Here is a 13,565-nt window from a genome sequence, read left to right as displayed (position 1 = left end):
GAGAAGCAGGGTGAGAGGAGTGTAAGGAGAGTGGCCATGTGAGCAGAGGGCTGGGAGGAGAGAGGAGCTGTGATTAGGATGTAAAGTGAGGGCTGGAGAGATGGTTCAGTGGTTAAGAGCACTGACTGCTCTTCCAGAGGTCCCGAGTTCAATTCCCAGCAGCCACATGGTGGCTTATGACCATCAGCAATGGGGTCTGATGCTCTCTTCTGGTGTGTTTGATGAGAGCAATGGTGAATTAAAAAAAAGGGTGCAAAATGTAAAGTGAGTAAATAAATTGGTGGAAAAAAAATCCACCCCATGTGGGAGACCATCAGTATATTTTAAAAATGTCTTTGGAATAAACACTCCAATGGAAAGACAGAGGTGTCCAGTGGTAAATACGAAGACAGCCCAACTATATGATCTCTGCAATAAGTCCACTTTAAGTCTGAAAACACTCATGGGTTGAAGGTAAAGGATTGAAAACTAAAACAATTATAAAGACTTAGCATTGGAAGACTGATATTACTATCAGAAAAGTTAAGGGCTACTTCAGAGGTAAAAGGGTCATTTTTATAATAACAAAAGGCCAATTCATCAGGAATATAAAATATAATAAGCCCAAGGGCAGGTGCACCTAATAACAAGCTGACGTACACAAAACAAACGTTGATGGAATTCAAGGAAGTAACAGAGAAGAGTATAGCTTTCAAATGCAGACAGTAACATCAGCTCCCAGCAATTTGTAGAACCAGTAAGAAAAACATCAGGATGAGAAAATCTGTCCTGCGTCCTAGAATGTAGACTTGGCCCCCAAACTCATCTTGATGAACTTAAAAAGACTGGAATTATAGAGATTGTTCTCAGAGCACAGGGAAATTAAATTAGAAGTCAATAACAGCAAGATACTTGGAAAATCCCCAAATATTTAGAATCGAAGCCATGTACCTCTAAATTACTCATAGGTCATGGAAGACATCATAAGGGAAATTAAAAAGTACTTTGATCTAAACCAAAGTGACAACATAGCATGTAAAATTTGTGGGTGAAGGTGAACCCTTATGATTTAAAATGCTCAGTCCAAAAAAAAAAAAAAAGCTGAAAACCAGTTCCTTACACTGTAAGGAACCTCCTCCTCCCAAGACAAACTTACCCTAAAGTTAGTTATGCAGAGGAAATAGTACCAGCCATAGAAATCAATCGAATAGAAAATATGGAATGGAGAAAGTATTAGAGAACCTGAGGGAGACAGAGAAATGATTTAATGTAAAAGAGAATGAATATCAGAACATTTATGACAATATCCAACAGCCCCCAAACCTGTAGAGCTGAAGTCCCAGGAGAAAGTAGAAGGAAAAAAGTGTGTCAAATATGGTGAAAATTCTCATTTTGTGAGAATAGAAAAACACACATTCTAGAAGATTTGTAAACAGACCTGATGAGAAACACACACACAGACACAGACACACACACAGACACACACAGACACACACAGACACACACATACACACACACACACACTGTCGGCTCCTCATAGTTGAACACTTGGAAAAACAAAGATAAAGAGAACATCCTGACAGCAGCCATAGGAAAATGCTAAATTCCAGTCACGGTGACAGTGATTCAAATTCCCAGTGACTCCTCCTCAGTTACCATGGAGGCCAGAAGACAGTGGGGAAACATCTGTGATGTGCTGACTGAGAGACTTAATCCAGAACTTGACACCCAGTAAACACACCTTCAAGCATGAAGGCAAGGGGAATTTTGCATACAAGAGCAGAGGGTTTATTATCAGTAAACTGGCACTGTATGGAAGCTCCGGGCACTTCTTTAGGCTGAAGGGAATTGTCTGACTGCTGGAAATTTTGAACTGTTTGAAAGGGTGAAGAGCACCGCAGACAATAAGTATCTGGGTGGATACAGAAACTGTCACAAGCCAAGTTCAGGAAGCTCCATCAATAATCTCTAACAAGTAGTTAAGAAACAAATGTGCCAAATTTCTCTTTACAAACTTTATTAACATTAATTATACATAATAAAAAGCTTAATTAGAATATGCATATATGATGAATTTTGATGATATTTGGCCCCTGTGCTCTCTTCTCTTCCACTCCCAATGGTCTCCTTTCTTTCCCTGCAAATCCTCTTTCCGTGGTCCTTTGGTGACTCAATGAATTCAATAAGGTAACTTACAGGAGCATGAAGACCTCACTGGTGGCTACTCTACTCTATTAACCATTCACTGCACATACATGCTCAGGAAGGAGTGTGCCCATGACAGGATGTGGCTGGCTCTGAGCGTGTGAAAGTGATCACAGCTGTTGTGAGTTTGAGTGCATCAGCCAGGTTATGCCCAGAACTCAGCATCCATACTTTCCTTTCTCTGGCTTTTACATTTGTTCTTTCCATCTGCCATCATGTTTTCTGAGCCTAGGAGCGGATGACAATGATTCCATTTATGGCTGAACATCCGACAGTCATTTATTCTCATTATGCTGGCCAATTATGAGCCTCTGCCATTACTGCTGCGCACCTCAAAAGAAACCTCTCTGACCAAAATGACAACAGAACTGATCCATAGACATACACAGAATGATTTGGAAGGCAATTTGACAGGCATATCATTTCCATTTAGCCAAACAAGTAGCTTGATTATAGAGCCTATGCTTTCCCCAGCCATGATAGAGTTTAAAAGTTCATTCAGTGCCAAGCATAAATTCCCTTTTGTGGAACACTCCACTGGTTGAATCAGAAAGCAGTTGTTTATTCCATAACAGATTTACCACTATTGCGGCAGTTGGTGGTTGGTTCTGGGGCACACAAGAGTCTATAGCTCATCAAGACTACTAATGACAGTTTTCTAAAATGTGACAAATCAAAACTTTTTTTTTCAGACAGGAAAGGAAGAAGGAACTCTTTCTAGTTTATTAAAAAACAACATGAATAAAGAAACCATCCATCTCCCTCAAGAATAGGATAAAATAATTAAAAGTATCAAATCCTAATGAAAATGGTAGGAAATACAATCCATCAATATAGAAAAATAATAACATATCAAAGCCAAATGAGGATTATTTCAAGAGTTTAGGATTACTTTGAAAACCCTTCAATAAGATTCATGACATGAACAGAAAAATGGAGAGAGAGGAAAAAAACCCAATGAACAACTCGGTAGCTGCAGAAAAAAGGCTGTCAATCTGAGCAGTAGACATCACTCAGGGAGTCAAAAACCATGGACGTTCATTCATCTACTATCCAGGTTCTTTCTGTCAGCTTAGAGTCCCAGAGACCTTTGATAGAAAGTAACTCAGCAGGGGTTCTGTTAACTAGAAACCACAACTATAACCTGGAAACTTTGGGGTCTGATGCAAGCCATTTGGAAGAGAAAGTAATTACTGAGTAGGACTTGACTGATTCTGATTATCACAAGGAACCAGGTTTTGTCACCATACTGGGGACAAAGAATAGTTATGTTAGGAATCAAAAGAATACCCTTGAGCTACGTTTCTGTGTTCATACTACCAAGAGTTCACTAAGTCCAGGTAACCAAGGGCTTAGACTTCATCCTATCAGAGAAGAAACACACAGCAGTCATAATGGATGCTGTGTGAAGGTGATGATGCACGATGCCCTGGCTAGTATTGAGTAGTTAGAACAATAGTATTGGCAAAGGAAGCTTCTTTTGCTAACCTTTCCAAAAATCTTTGCAGGAGATTTAAACTTAGCACTCACAAATAGTTATTTAGATCTTTGTCTCCATCCTAGGGGAGGAGTTGCAGGCACTTTGTTCTGATATGAGCTATGTCTTAGTTAGGGTTTGACTGCTGTGAACAGACACGATGACCAAGGCAACTCTTATAAGGAGGACAACATTTAATTGGGGTTGCCTTACAGGTTCGAGGTTTAGTCCATTATCATCAAGGTACGAGCATGGCAGCATCCAGGCAGGCATGGTGCAGGAGGAGCTAAGAGTTCTACATCATCATCTGAAGGCTGCTAGCAGAATACTGACTTACAGGCAGCTAAGACAATGGTTTTAAAGCCTATGCCCACAGTAACACACTTCCTCCAACAAGGCCACACCTACTCCAACAAAGCCACACCTTCTAATAGTGCCACTCATGGGCCGAGCATATACAAACCATCACAAGATACAAATATTATTATAGATGAACATTCATAAATATATGGCTTAGGCTGGACCCAGATTTTGTGCCACCCCAGTCTATGTGTCCATATCTTCCTCTCCCTGGGCTTCGCCACGTGCCCTGTTCTCCAGTTGAGCATCCTTAGCAAGAACTTGCACTGTTGTTCCCACAGCAAGAAATCCAGATTGCTGTTGCTGCTGTCAGCACCACTACAGATGGAAGATTATAGCAGGTAGTATGTATAACCCGGGGAAACTGGGTACCATGCCAATCTATGCCTTGGACACCTAGATTCTATAGTGTTTTTTAGAAGTTTCATGGTGAGGCCAGATTACACATCTCAGAAGAGTAATAGAGTCTATGATTTACAGGGTTGACTTCAACAGTGGGACATGGAGGTCAGGAAAGAGCCAGCATGAAGTCTTTCCCATTCCTCTCAATACTTGAACTACTAAGAAAGGCAGATAGGCTAGAAAATCTAAACATGGTGTGTAAGACTAAACCATTGGTTGTGTTTGTTGTGAAGCATCCCCTTTCTGGTAAGCACCTCCATCTTTTTTTGTTCTCCTTCCTTCTTTGCCTCAGTCTCCCTTCCACTGATATTTCTCCTCAGAGAACTGTTAGCAGATGGCTTCTCCCTCAGACAAGCTGTCTTCTTCAGGGAAGTTTGGCAAAGACATGCTGCTGCTACGGAGGCCGTCCGTGTGGTTGTGCTGAGGCTGGTGAGTGTGGTGGTGGTGGAGACTCATGGTACTGTCAATGATGGTGGCATGGATGGTGTAGGTGATGAAATATAAATGAACAGTCATGAGAGGCAATGTGGCATTTTAGTCTGTATGTATGGGCCACATACAGTGGTGGTTACAGAACACAATTACGTAAGAGAAGTAGGATGGAGCCGAAGGATCCCTATCACTTATTGATGTTGTAGCCATCTTAGCGCCACGGGGTGGACCTGTGGTGATGGTGAATGGCTTATTATGTCTCCAGTCTTATAAAAACATAACATGGACCCATGCCAAGTGCATAAAAATTGATAACGATGCACAGCTCTCCTATTGGTTCATGTGCCCATTGCAGTATGTTTTACCATCAGGATGTCCTCCACCTACTTAAAAATAGTTTACTCTAAAACAATTAACACCAGCAGCAGCCTCATTCATTCTGTGTTTACTGTGAATCTTGATCGCATAAAAAGGCTGACTAAAAAAGATTCCTCTTAAGTATACTGCTTTGTTCCAACGACAACGAAACTGCCAAGTGACACACTTCTCAGAACCACTTCCTGTCATTAAGTGATGGTTGACTGTGTGATAGGAGCCCGGTTGCCGGCATCACGTCCCACTCACTTTCTGTGTCCTTCTCCTTGGTTTTCTTCCTTAGGGGAGGATGTGGCATCCCATCCTTTGGAACCTAGGCATGGCTGAAGGACTGGCTTCAGGTAGCACATACTTGTCACATACACTTTCCCTCCCTGACAGAGGCTCGTGTTTTTGGTTGAGGTGCTCCTCTGCCCTAGTCCTTGAAGCAGAGCCTTTGGTAACCCATGGCAGACATAAACCATGGATGAGTGGTTTTTTTTTTTTTTCTTTTTGTCTCTGTCATTGAAAGTCAGAGAGATTCTAGTGTATCCTGACTTCTGTGAGGGAAAGTCGCTCCTGAGAACCATGCCTGTGGAACACCAGTGACAAACAGGGAAGACTACTGCACTACAAAGTTAGATCCTGTACTTCAGAGACTGGGGCGGGGGGAGGATTGTGAGTTGAAGGACAGCCAGGATACTTAATGAGACCCTTTGTGAGAGAAAGATGAGAGTAGGAGGGATGGAGGGAGGGAAGGGAGCAGAGATAGAGCAAAATATAGACACATAGATGATAGATAAACAGATAGATGATAGATAGATGATAGGTAGGTAGGTAGATAGATAGACAGACAGGCAGGCAGACAGACAGACAGACAGACAGACAGACAGATAGATAGTAGAATATTGTAGTTCATTGGATTTTCCCTTGAAAGAAACTTCCAAAGCTCTTCACACACTTAGTAAACTCTGAGTTCTTAATGGAGTGTGCTCCAGCTGCCATGAAGCTCAGGGAAGGACGATGAGGCTCTCAGTCTGAGGAAGGTGTCTGGTAGCCTTCCCATGTATTTGAAACCTCCTTCATTCATGTGGTCAGTTTTGTCAGTGAGATCCTGTCCTCTCTGCCTTCCTTTCTTCTTCCACTAGCCCATGGGAGTGAGCTCCACAGAGCTAAAGAAGCTTGAGCTAATTTCTCTTAGTGTACTTTATTTACAGGCAGGTATGCTATGGATGATGGGAAACATGATTTTCCCCTATGTCTGTCTGCTGGTCAGAGAACACAGGGCCCTATCCCATGAATGGGGACTCTCTCAGGATATTTAGTATAGAGAGAGGGAATTGGGATTGGATGTGTATTTGGAGGAGGGTGTAAAGAAAGGTGGAGGGATAGTAGTTGGCTCCTTAGAACAGTCATGGGATGGGGACTCAGGAGTGATCTAATTGAGTTTACAGCCTCTTTCTTCTTGCCACCTCACCCAGAATATGTAGTTCTGATTAAAATCAGGAAGTGTGAGAGACAGCACTCTCTGCGGAGGACCTCCACGCTCCCTTGCTAGCAGAAATAAGCACAGTTAAGCCTGCTTTCAGAAATTGGGGCTGCCTCGAGGCATATACTCAAACTCCTTGACCTACATTTTCTTTATAAATGAGTGCGTGTGAGTGTGTGTGTGTGTACTTAGATACGGCAAGGTTAAGGATATGCCTTCAAACAACACCCATTCACTAAGCACCTGCTACACTCTGCCCTACTAGGAACGGAAAAGCTCAGAAAGAGGCTATTGAATGTATTACATTGCAGTGTGGTGAGAAATACAGAGTTAGAACAATTAGGTATGCAAATGGGAGCTCCAGATGGGACCCAGCCTTGTCTAGACGGTCAAGGAAGAAATGATGAAGGGGCTATGGTATGGGGAGTGGGGAATTGTACTGCTTACATTCATTAGTGGAGTAATTTGATGGTGGCACTGGAACCCAGGACCTGGTGTGTGCTAAGCATGGTCTCTATAACTCATGATGTCTCTCAACACCCCACAGAATGTTTCTACATCAGATATTTATCTGTATATGGGTGCAGGATATACATATGTGCAGGTGCACACACGGTAGGAGCCTAGAAAACTGAGCAAATGGGTTAGTTCATGGTGAAAAGTTTTTCATAGTGCCAAGTTTATAACCCATTAAACCCCCGATGATCTTTACTGCCGATGAATTAGATGTCAATTTTTAGAACATTAATTTTTACATTTCCCTGCCCTGGAAGCAGCCTAAGTATAGCTTCCTTCACATGATAGGGTCTTCACTGTGACTCCCAGGGTCACACGGGGCTTGGAGAGAGTTCTTCCTGAGGTTGGATCTGGAGAATATAGTAACTGTATCCCACAGAGATGGCTTCGGTCCGTTTTGCTTTTTGAGTTCTTAAGTCTGCTTTTTATAGTTTGCTGTCTCTTTCTGTGCTCTCAGGCTGTCAACTGTCACTTCCTGCAGCTGTCAGCCTGGCTTTCTCTTTCTTGAGACTCACCACTATCGGCATCTTCCCCGCCCCCAGTGCGCACACACACACACACACACACACACACACACACACACACACAGAGGGAGATTCCATTCTGATTCAGGATTACTTAGAGTCAGTGGGCTTGACTCATCCAATCTGTAAAGCAGCCACCCCCTAACCTGAGAGCAGCCCCTGATCTGGTGACATCAGCTTCACCTGGGAACTCCTTAGAGATGCCCATTCCTCCGGTCCTGTTCCAGACTTGCCTAATCAGAATCACTGGAGTGGGGTGGGAAGGGTAGAACAAGCAATCTGTATTTACCAAGCTGTCTGGTGATTTAGGTGTCTCTCAGTTGGAGAAATAGCCCATAGGAAAGGGAAATAAGGTCCGAGGGAAGGCTTACGGCGCTGCACGTGGTTCAGAGAATCAGTCTATGTTCTGTGTCCAATCTAGAGACTTCTGTGTCTTTCTGGGTTCTGGGCTGTGTTCAGTGCTATTGGACAGTTTCAGGATAGCTGAATTGTAGGAAGGTGTGATGTTGTGCATGTGTGTCAGCCTAGTACATACAGAGAATGAGTAAAGGATAGAGAGAGAAAAGCCAGGCTCTGCAGAGAGGCTTGTCTTAGCTCCTAGAATCTTCCGTGTGTGGCTTAGCCTCAGAATCCTGGTTGCAATCCACCAGCTCAGAGTCCTACCAGTCTTCAGGTAGAAGGAGGAGCTCCTGGGTTTCGCCTGTGAATAGTGTGCCTAAGGCTCAGACCAAGTGTCAGGAACACTCTGAGAGTTACCAGCTGGTGGAGACTCTGCCAGAGACTCTCCACGCGGAATTTTTCAGGCGGACAGCTGGGATATGTGTGGGAGCCTCAGAGATGCATGGATTTGGGTTTGTAAACACAGGCCTGTTAAATTTAGGGCGGGCCTCGGGCCTAGGAGAGCTCCGTAGCATCATTTGGCAACTGTTGCCCATATTGAGTGGTTTAAAAACCCTGCTTATTCCTTATATAGTAGGAGGCCTGTTTTAGCACAGCTTGTCATCAGAGGGGAGGGTCTTGGCACAGGAGTTGAACACCCACTGTGTGCCAGGTGCTCTGCATAAACCATGCCGTTTTGACTGCTGCGTATTCAGGGGCTGAGGCTTATCAGCTCTGCTTACTGAGAGCAAAGGTCTAGACCTAAGAAATCTCAGTCATGGTGTTGGATGTGCCTCAAGGATGGATGCAAGAGGACCACCTCCTGTGTAGTGGAGAAGGGCAACCGGCAGATGGCATGTAGTGGTAAGGATCCTCTGTCCATAGTGAGAACCCGATACCATCCATAGAAGCCGGGCCAAAGAACTGGCCAAACTGCCTAGTTTCCTTGTGTTACTGCTTGTCAGAAAAAGACATCTGGAGTATGATCCCACAGGATGCTCTTCAAATTCAAGGCTTTGCTGGACAAATCACTTTGGGAATTGTCATAAAGCTTTATTCTCCCCTTGGAGATTGTGAGTTACTTGTGGTAAGCAGGGTTAACCAGCCAAGCAGACAGAGATGATCACTATAAAGAGATGCTGGGAACTGGCTTTGTGGTGGTGCGGGCTGGCAGGGAAAGGTTGACGTCCCAAGGGCAGGCTGCACCTCTCTGCCTGCATCAAGGGCGATGCTGTCTGTGAGTGGGACCCTTCCACCCACCTTTGTGGGGAGACTTCCACTCTACTGTTAGGGCCTTTGGAGCCACTGAGTCCAGTCAACCCAGGTATCCTTTACTCAAAACTAGCTTATTGTAGAATTAACTACACCTATCAAATTTTCCTGGAAACACCTAGGGAAGCATTTGACATTGGCATCTAAGATTGATCACTACAATTATGGTTTAGACCTTAGATATACCCCGAAGGCTTGTTGAAGGCTTTGTGGCAGTGTTTGGAGCTAGTAGAGTCTTTAGTGTGGAGCTCTGTAGAAAGGCATCAGGTTCATAGGGTTCTGCCCATGAAAGTGTGATTGGTATCTCAGTCCCTTTCTTTTCATCTCTGCTTACTGGCTGCCACCGGTGAGCAGCCTCCTCTGCCCTGATGATTTCTGTGCCACAGGCCTGAAGCAAGTGAACTGAGCCACTGTGGACTGAAACCTCAGAATGCATGCATGCATTGAAACACTCTTGTACATTGAGTGCCTCAGGTATTTAGACACAGTGAGACAGAGATGACTGGCCAGTAGAATACCAGATGTAGCACAGAAGTCTTCTCCAAAAAGACATCTTGATTTTGGTGAATCTCTTCCCTCCTAAAGTTGCCCTGCCTGCTCTCCCATTTTACAAACCCGTAACAGAACAGCCATGTGTGCCAGAGTTCCACACAGCGCTTAGGAGATTGCTGGCCTGAGCTTCCTGGCCCTACCTCAACCCGAGACCCTGGAAGAGCTCAGACGCTAAACAATTCAGTCTTTGGTGATTCAGGGACATAGTTTGCCAACCTCAATCCCATTGGTATCTTAGCCAGCTAATTCTGTGTCATAGGGCTCACCCTGTGTACTGTGGGATATTTAGCAGGATTCCTGGTCTTGGTCTGATGGATGACAGCAGTACTCCTTCCTCCCCAGCTATGACAATCCATAATGTCAAACATCTTCCGACAAGTGAAATGTTCCCTGCTGAAAAGCACTAGTGCAGAGGAAGACATTGTGGAATAGCATAGAGGTCCAGGGAGCCCGGCAACCTGAGTTTGAACTGTACCTCTCACATTTAACTGTGTCCTACCGTGTTCTGGACAACTTGGAGCAGTCCAGCCTGGGTTGACTAGCTCTGTGCGGGGAATGACTTTACTTTCATGAGGCCCCATTTTCCACCTCTCCAAAATGATGATCATGATAGGATTTATCAAGTTATTGAGGGATTCATTGGAGTAGAGTATTTAGGCTGCCTGGCTCTCAACAATTATTCTGCATGTGTTTGTCCTTTAGCCTTCTGACAAGGAGGCCCAGTCTCTTGTCTGAATTCTCCTGGGCATCCTGGGATAATGGAATTGCAAGACCATCATCTGGTCTATATTCTAAGTAAGAAGACAAATTCATCTTGGGGTTTGAGGCTCCAGGGCTTCAGACTGGTAACAGTCCCCCACTCGGAGTGCAGATGCCCATGACCCCAAGTTTACAGAGGAACTTCAAGAATGTCCAGAGCTCAGCAGCCTCAGACTCCCTTCCAGGCCACTCCACAGGTTGCTCCATGGCTCCTTCCCACAGGCCACAGATTTATGAATGGTGCACACTGTGTCCTTGCCAGGAGGTTTATTAATGGGCTTTCATACAGCACTTTAGGTTGGTGAGCTCTCCTTGCTCCTTCGGTTCCTGGCCGGATGCAGGGAGATACATCACATCAGCAAAATCTTCCTCTTGATTTGCCAGAGGGGGTGATTAAGACACCATCTATTGGGGATAGACTCTCAGCCCACTCTCCTCCTCCTTTGGCCATCTCTTGGCCACTAACAAATTCCATGGAGGCAGCATATAGCCCATAGCCATCCTCTGCAGGTAAGACGGCCACCTTATTGCCAGTCATGGGGATGCAGAGCATACTAACTTCAGGTCAGAAGTTTTGGGTTCTGGGCATCTACCTACTAGGCAGATAACTCGGGAGAGTTGCTGGGCCTCTCAGAGTTTCAGTTTCTTCATCTGGAGTCACAGCCATCTCCTAGCATGGGTGGGAATATTTCCTGAGTGTTTTAGTTGTGCAAAACCTTGTCCAGGATTAGTGTATCCTCTTTATGGAGGAAGCATGCACAGCAAGGGTGGGGTTTGAGTTACTCAGACACCTCAGAGTGTAGCAGCTTTGGAGGGGCTCTGAACCATTCTTCAAAAGATGCCATTTTTTCCATTTGGGGGAACACAAAAAGAACTTCCATGCAGTCTCTCATACCTGATGAGTCACCTGTGCCTGGTACCTGCAAAGGGCAGGGTCCCTCTGAAGAATGAAGGACAAGCCCCGAGGGATGAAGTACCTCTGTCCTCAGGTGTTGTGCAGAAGTTACCTTCCAACTTTCCATCTTGGGGGGAAACTTCTTTTTTTTTTTATTACGTATTTTCCTCAATTACATTTCCAATGCTATCCCAAAAGTCCCCCCCACCCTCCCCCCACTCCCTCCCCCCCACTCCCCCTTTTTGGCCCTGGCGTTCCCCTGTACTGGGGCATATAAAGTTTGCGTGTCCAATGGGCCTCTCTTTCCAGTGATGGCTGACTAGGCCATCTTTTGATACATATGCAGCTAGAGTCAAGAGCTCCGGGGTACTGGTTAGTTCATAATGTTGTTGCACCTACAGGGTTGCAGATCTCTTTAGCTCCTTGGATACTTTCTGTAGCTCCTCCATTGGGGGCCCTGTGATCCATCCAATAGTTGACTGTGAGCATCCACTTCTGTGTTTGCTAGGCCCTGGCCTAGTCTCACAAGAGACAGCTATATCACGGTCCTTGCAACAAACGCTTGCTAGTGTATGCAATGGTGTCATCGTTTGGAGGCTAATTATGGGATGGATCCCTGAATATGGCAGTGGGGGAAACTTCTTAAGACGTGATATTTACAGGGAGATGAAACAACAGGATGTTCTGAGGGGAGGCGAAATGCCCTAGGGAACTTCCTTAAGATAAGAAGCAAAGAACTCAAAATGGTTTCAGGAAGTTCCTGAAATTGACCAGATTAACCAGGCTTCTCTAGTCCTAAGAGCATATAAACAGTAAACTCTGCAGACAGCCACCCTTAGACAGGCCCAGCAGCCTGCAAGAAGCAGAGACCAGCTGAACTGGTGGAAAGAACCCTCCAGAAGGATGCTCTCTGACCTGCAGGCTGAGCAATGTGCCCCAGGTTTCCAGCTTTGTGAGCCGTTACCTCTGCTGGGGTGGGCTTTTGTGGTGGTGGTAGCACAGGGGCTTTTGAGTCTTTCTGCTACTGTAAGTAACCTCTCACCCGTATTCCTGTAAGGAAGTAACCCCAATAAAACTCATTAGTGCACCATGTTGGAATTTGGTGGCATCTATACTTTGATCTGTCCTCATTTCTCTGTCTGAGGTAAATAGAGGTATTTGTTTATGTCTTTTTATAATACTAGGATCACAGTTCTCTACTTCCAGCAGTCCTGACAGAGTGTGAGGGAGACTGTACAAAGAGGTCTGGATACCCACCTTCTGTGTTTTTGACTTTGGAAGTTGGATTAGAAGAGCCATGAAGTATTCTCCAGCTTTGGTACCTTGTGCTTTCAGGGAGAGTCAGCATCACCTCTCTGTTCCCAGGTAGCTAAAGTTTTCATGGCAAAAATGTGTTCATTCTAAGGGGCAGAGCAGAGGTTAGAACATTCCACTGCTGACATTCAACCCCCATGGTCCTAGATGTGATTGGTAGCTTTGAACTAAGAAGGGGCCTAGCTCTTACCTTGCCACTTTCCCTTCTATCAGTTCATACAAAGTTGGCTTGTTGGGAATCCCTTTTCTAAGCATTTTGGACCTCTTACCATTTTGCAGTTTCTTTATCTAGTAAATATTGATTAATCACACACTCCAGGCACCTAAAAACCAGTCACTGAGCCCCAAGCAGCTACAGATACACAAACCAATAAAATCCTTGTGCCACAACAGGTGCCTAATGGACAGACATGTGTTCAGGGTCCCAGGTGGCATCCTTGGGGATGCCACTGGAGGAGCAGATAGGGCCAATTCCAGGGTTCTTTGCCAAGGAAATGTATTTAACTCTGAACCTAGTGCCTCTATGCCTGTATATAACTGTTCCTTGTCTGGCAGAATCCTATAATCTCACCATTCAGTTTAAGGTTCTGATTTGGGGTGTAAAACCCTCTCTGTTATCAAGGTAGCTTATCCTAACCCTCTGGGCTATCCCTAGCA

At 44.8% G+C, this 13,565-nt stretch overlaps 1 long non-coding RNA gene across 1 annotated transcript in view; it reads left to right on the top strand.

The window, feature by feature from the left end:
* Positions 1–8,839: 8,839 nt before the first annotated feature.
* E430016F16Rik (RIKEN cDNA E430016F16 gene) overlaps positions 8,840–13,565 on the top strand; it is a 137,155-nt gene continuing 132,429 nt past the window's right edge. Inside the window, exons 1-2 of the long non-coding RNA NR_015542.2 lie at positions 8,840–8,980; positions 12,779–12,959. This is a non-coding gene — a long non-coding RNA (RIKEN cDNA E430016F16 gene). The remainder of the gene's footprint in view (positions 8,981–12,778; positions 12,960–13,565) is intronic.

Source organism: Mus musculus, chromosome 7 (genome assembly GCF_000001635.26).
Source record: "Mus musculus strain C57BL/6J chromosome 7, GRCm38.p6 C57BL/6J".
In the NCBI taxonomy this organism is placed as follows: domain Eukaryota; kingdom Metazoa; phylum Chordata; class Mammalia; order Rodentia; family Muridae; genus Mus; species Mus musculus.
Note: the sequence above shows the minus strand (reverse complement) of the source record. Positions and strands in the feature narration are given on the sequence as shown.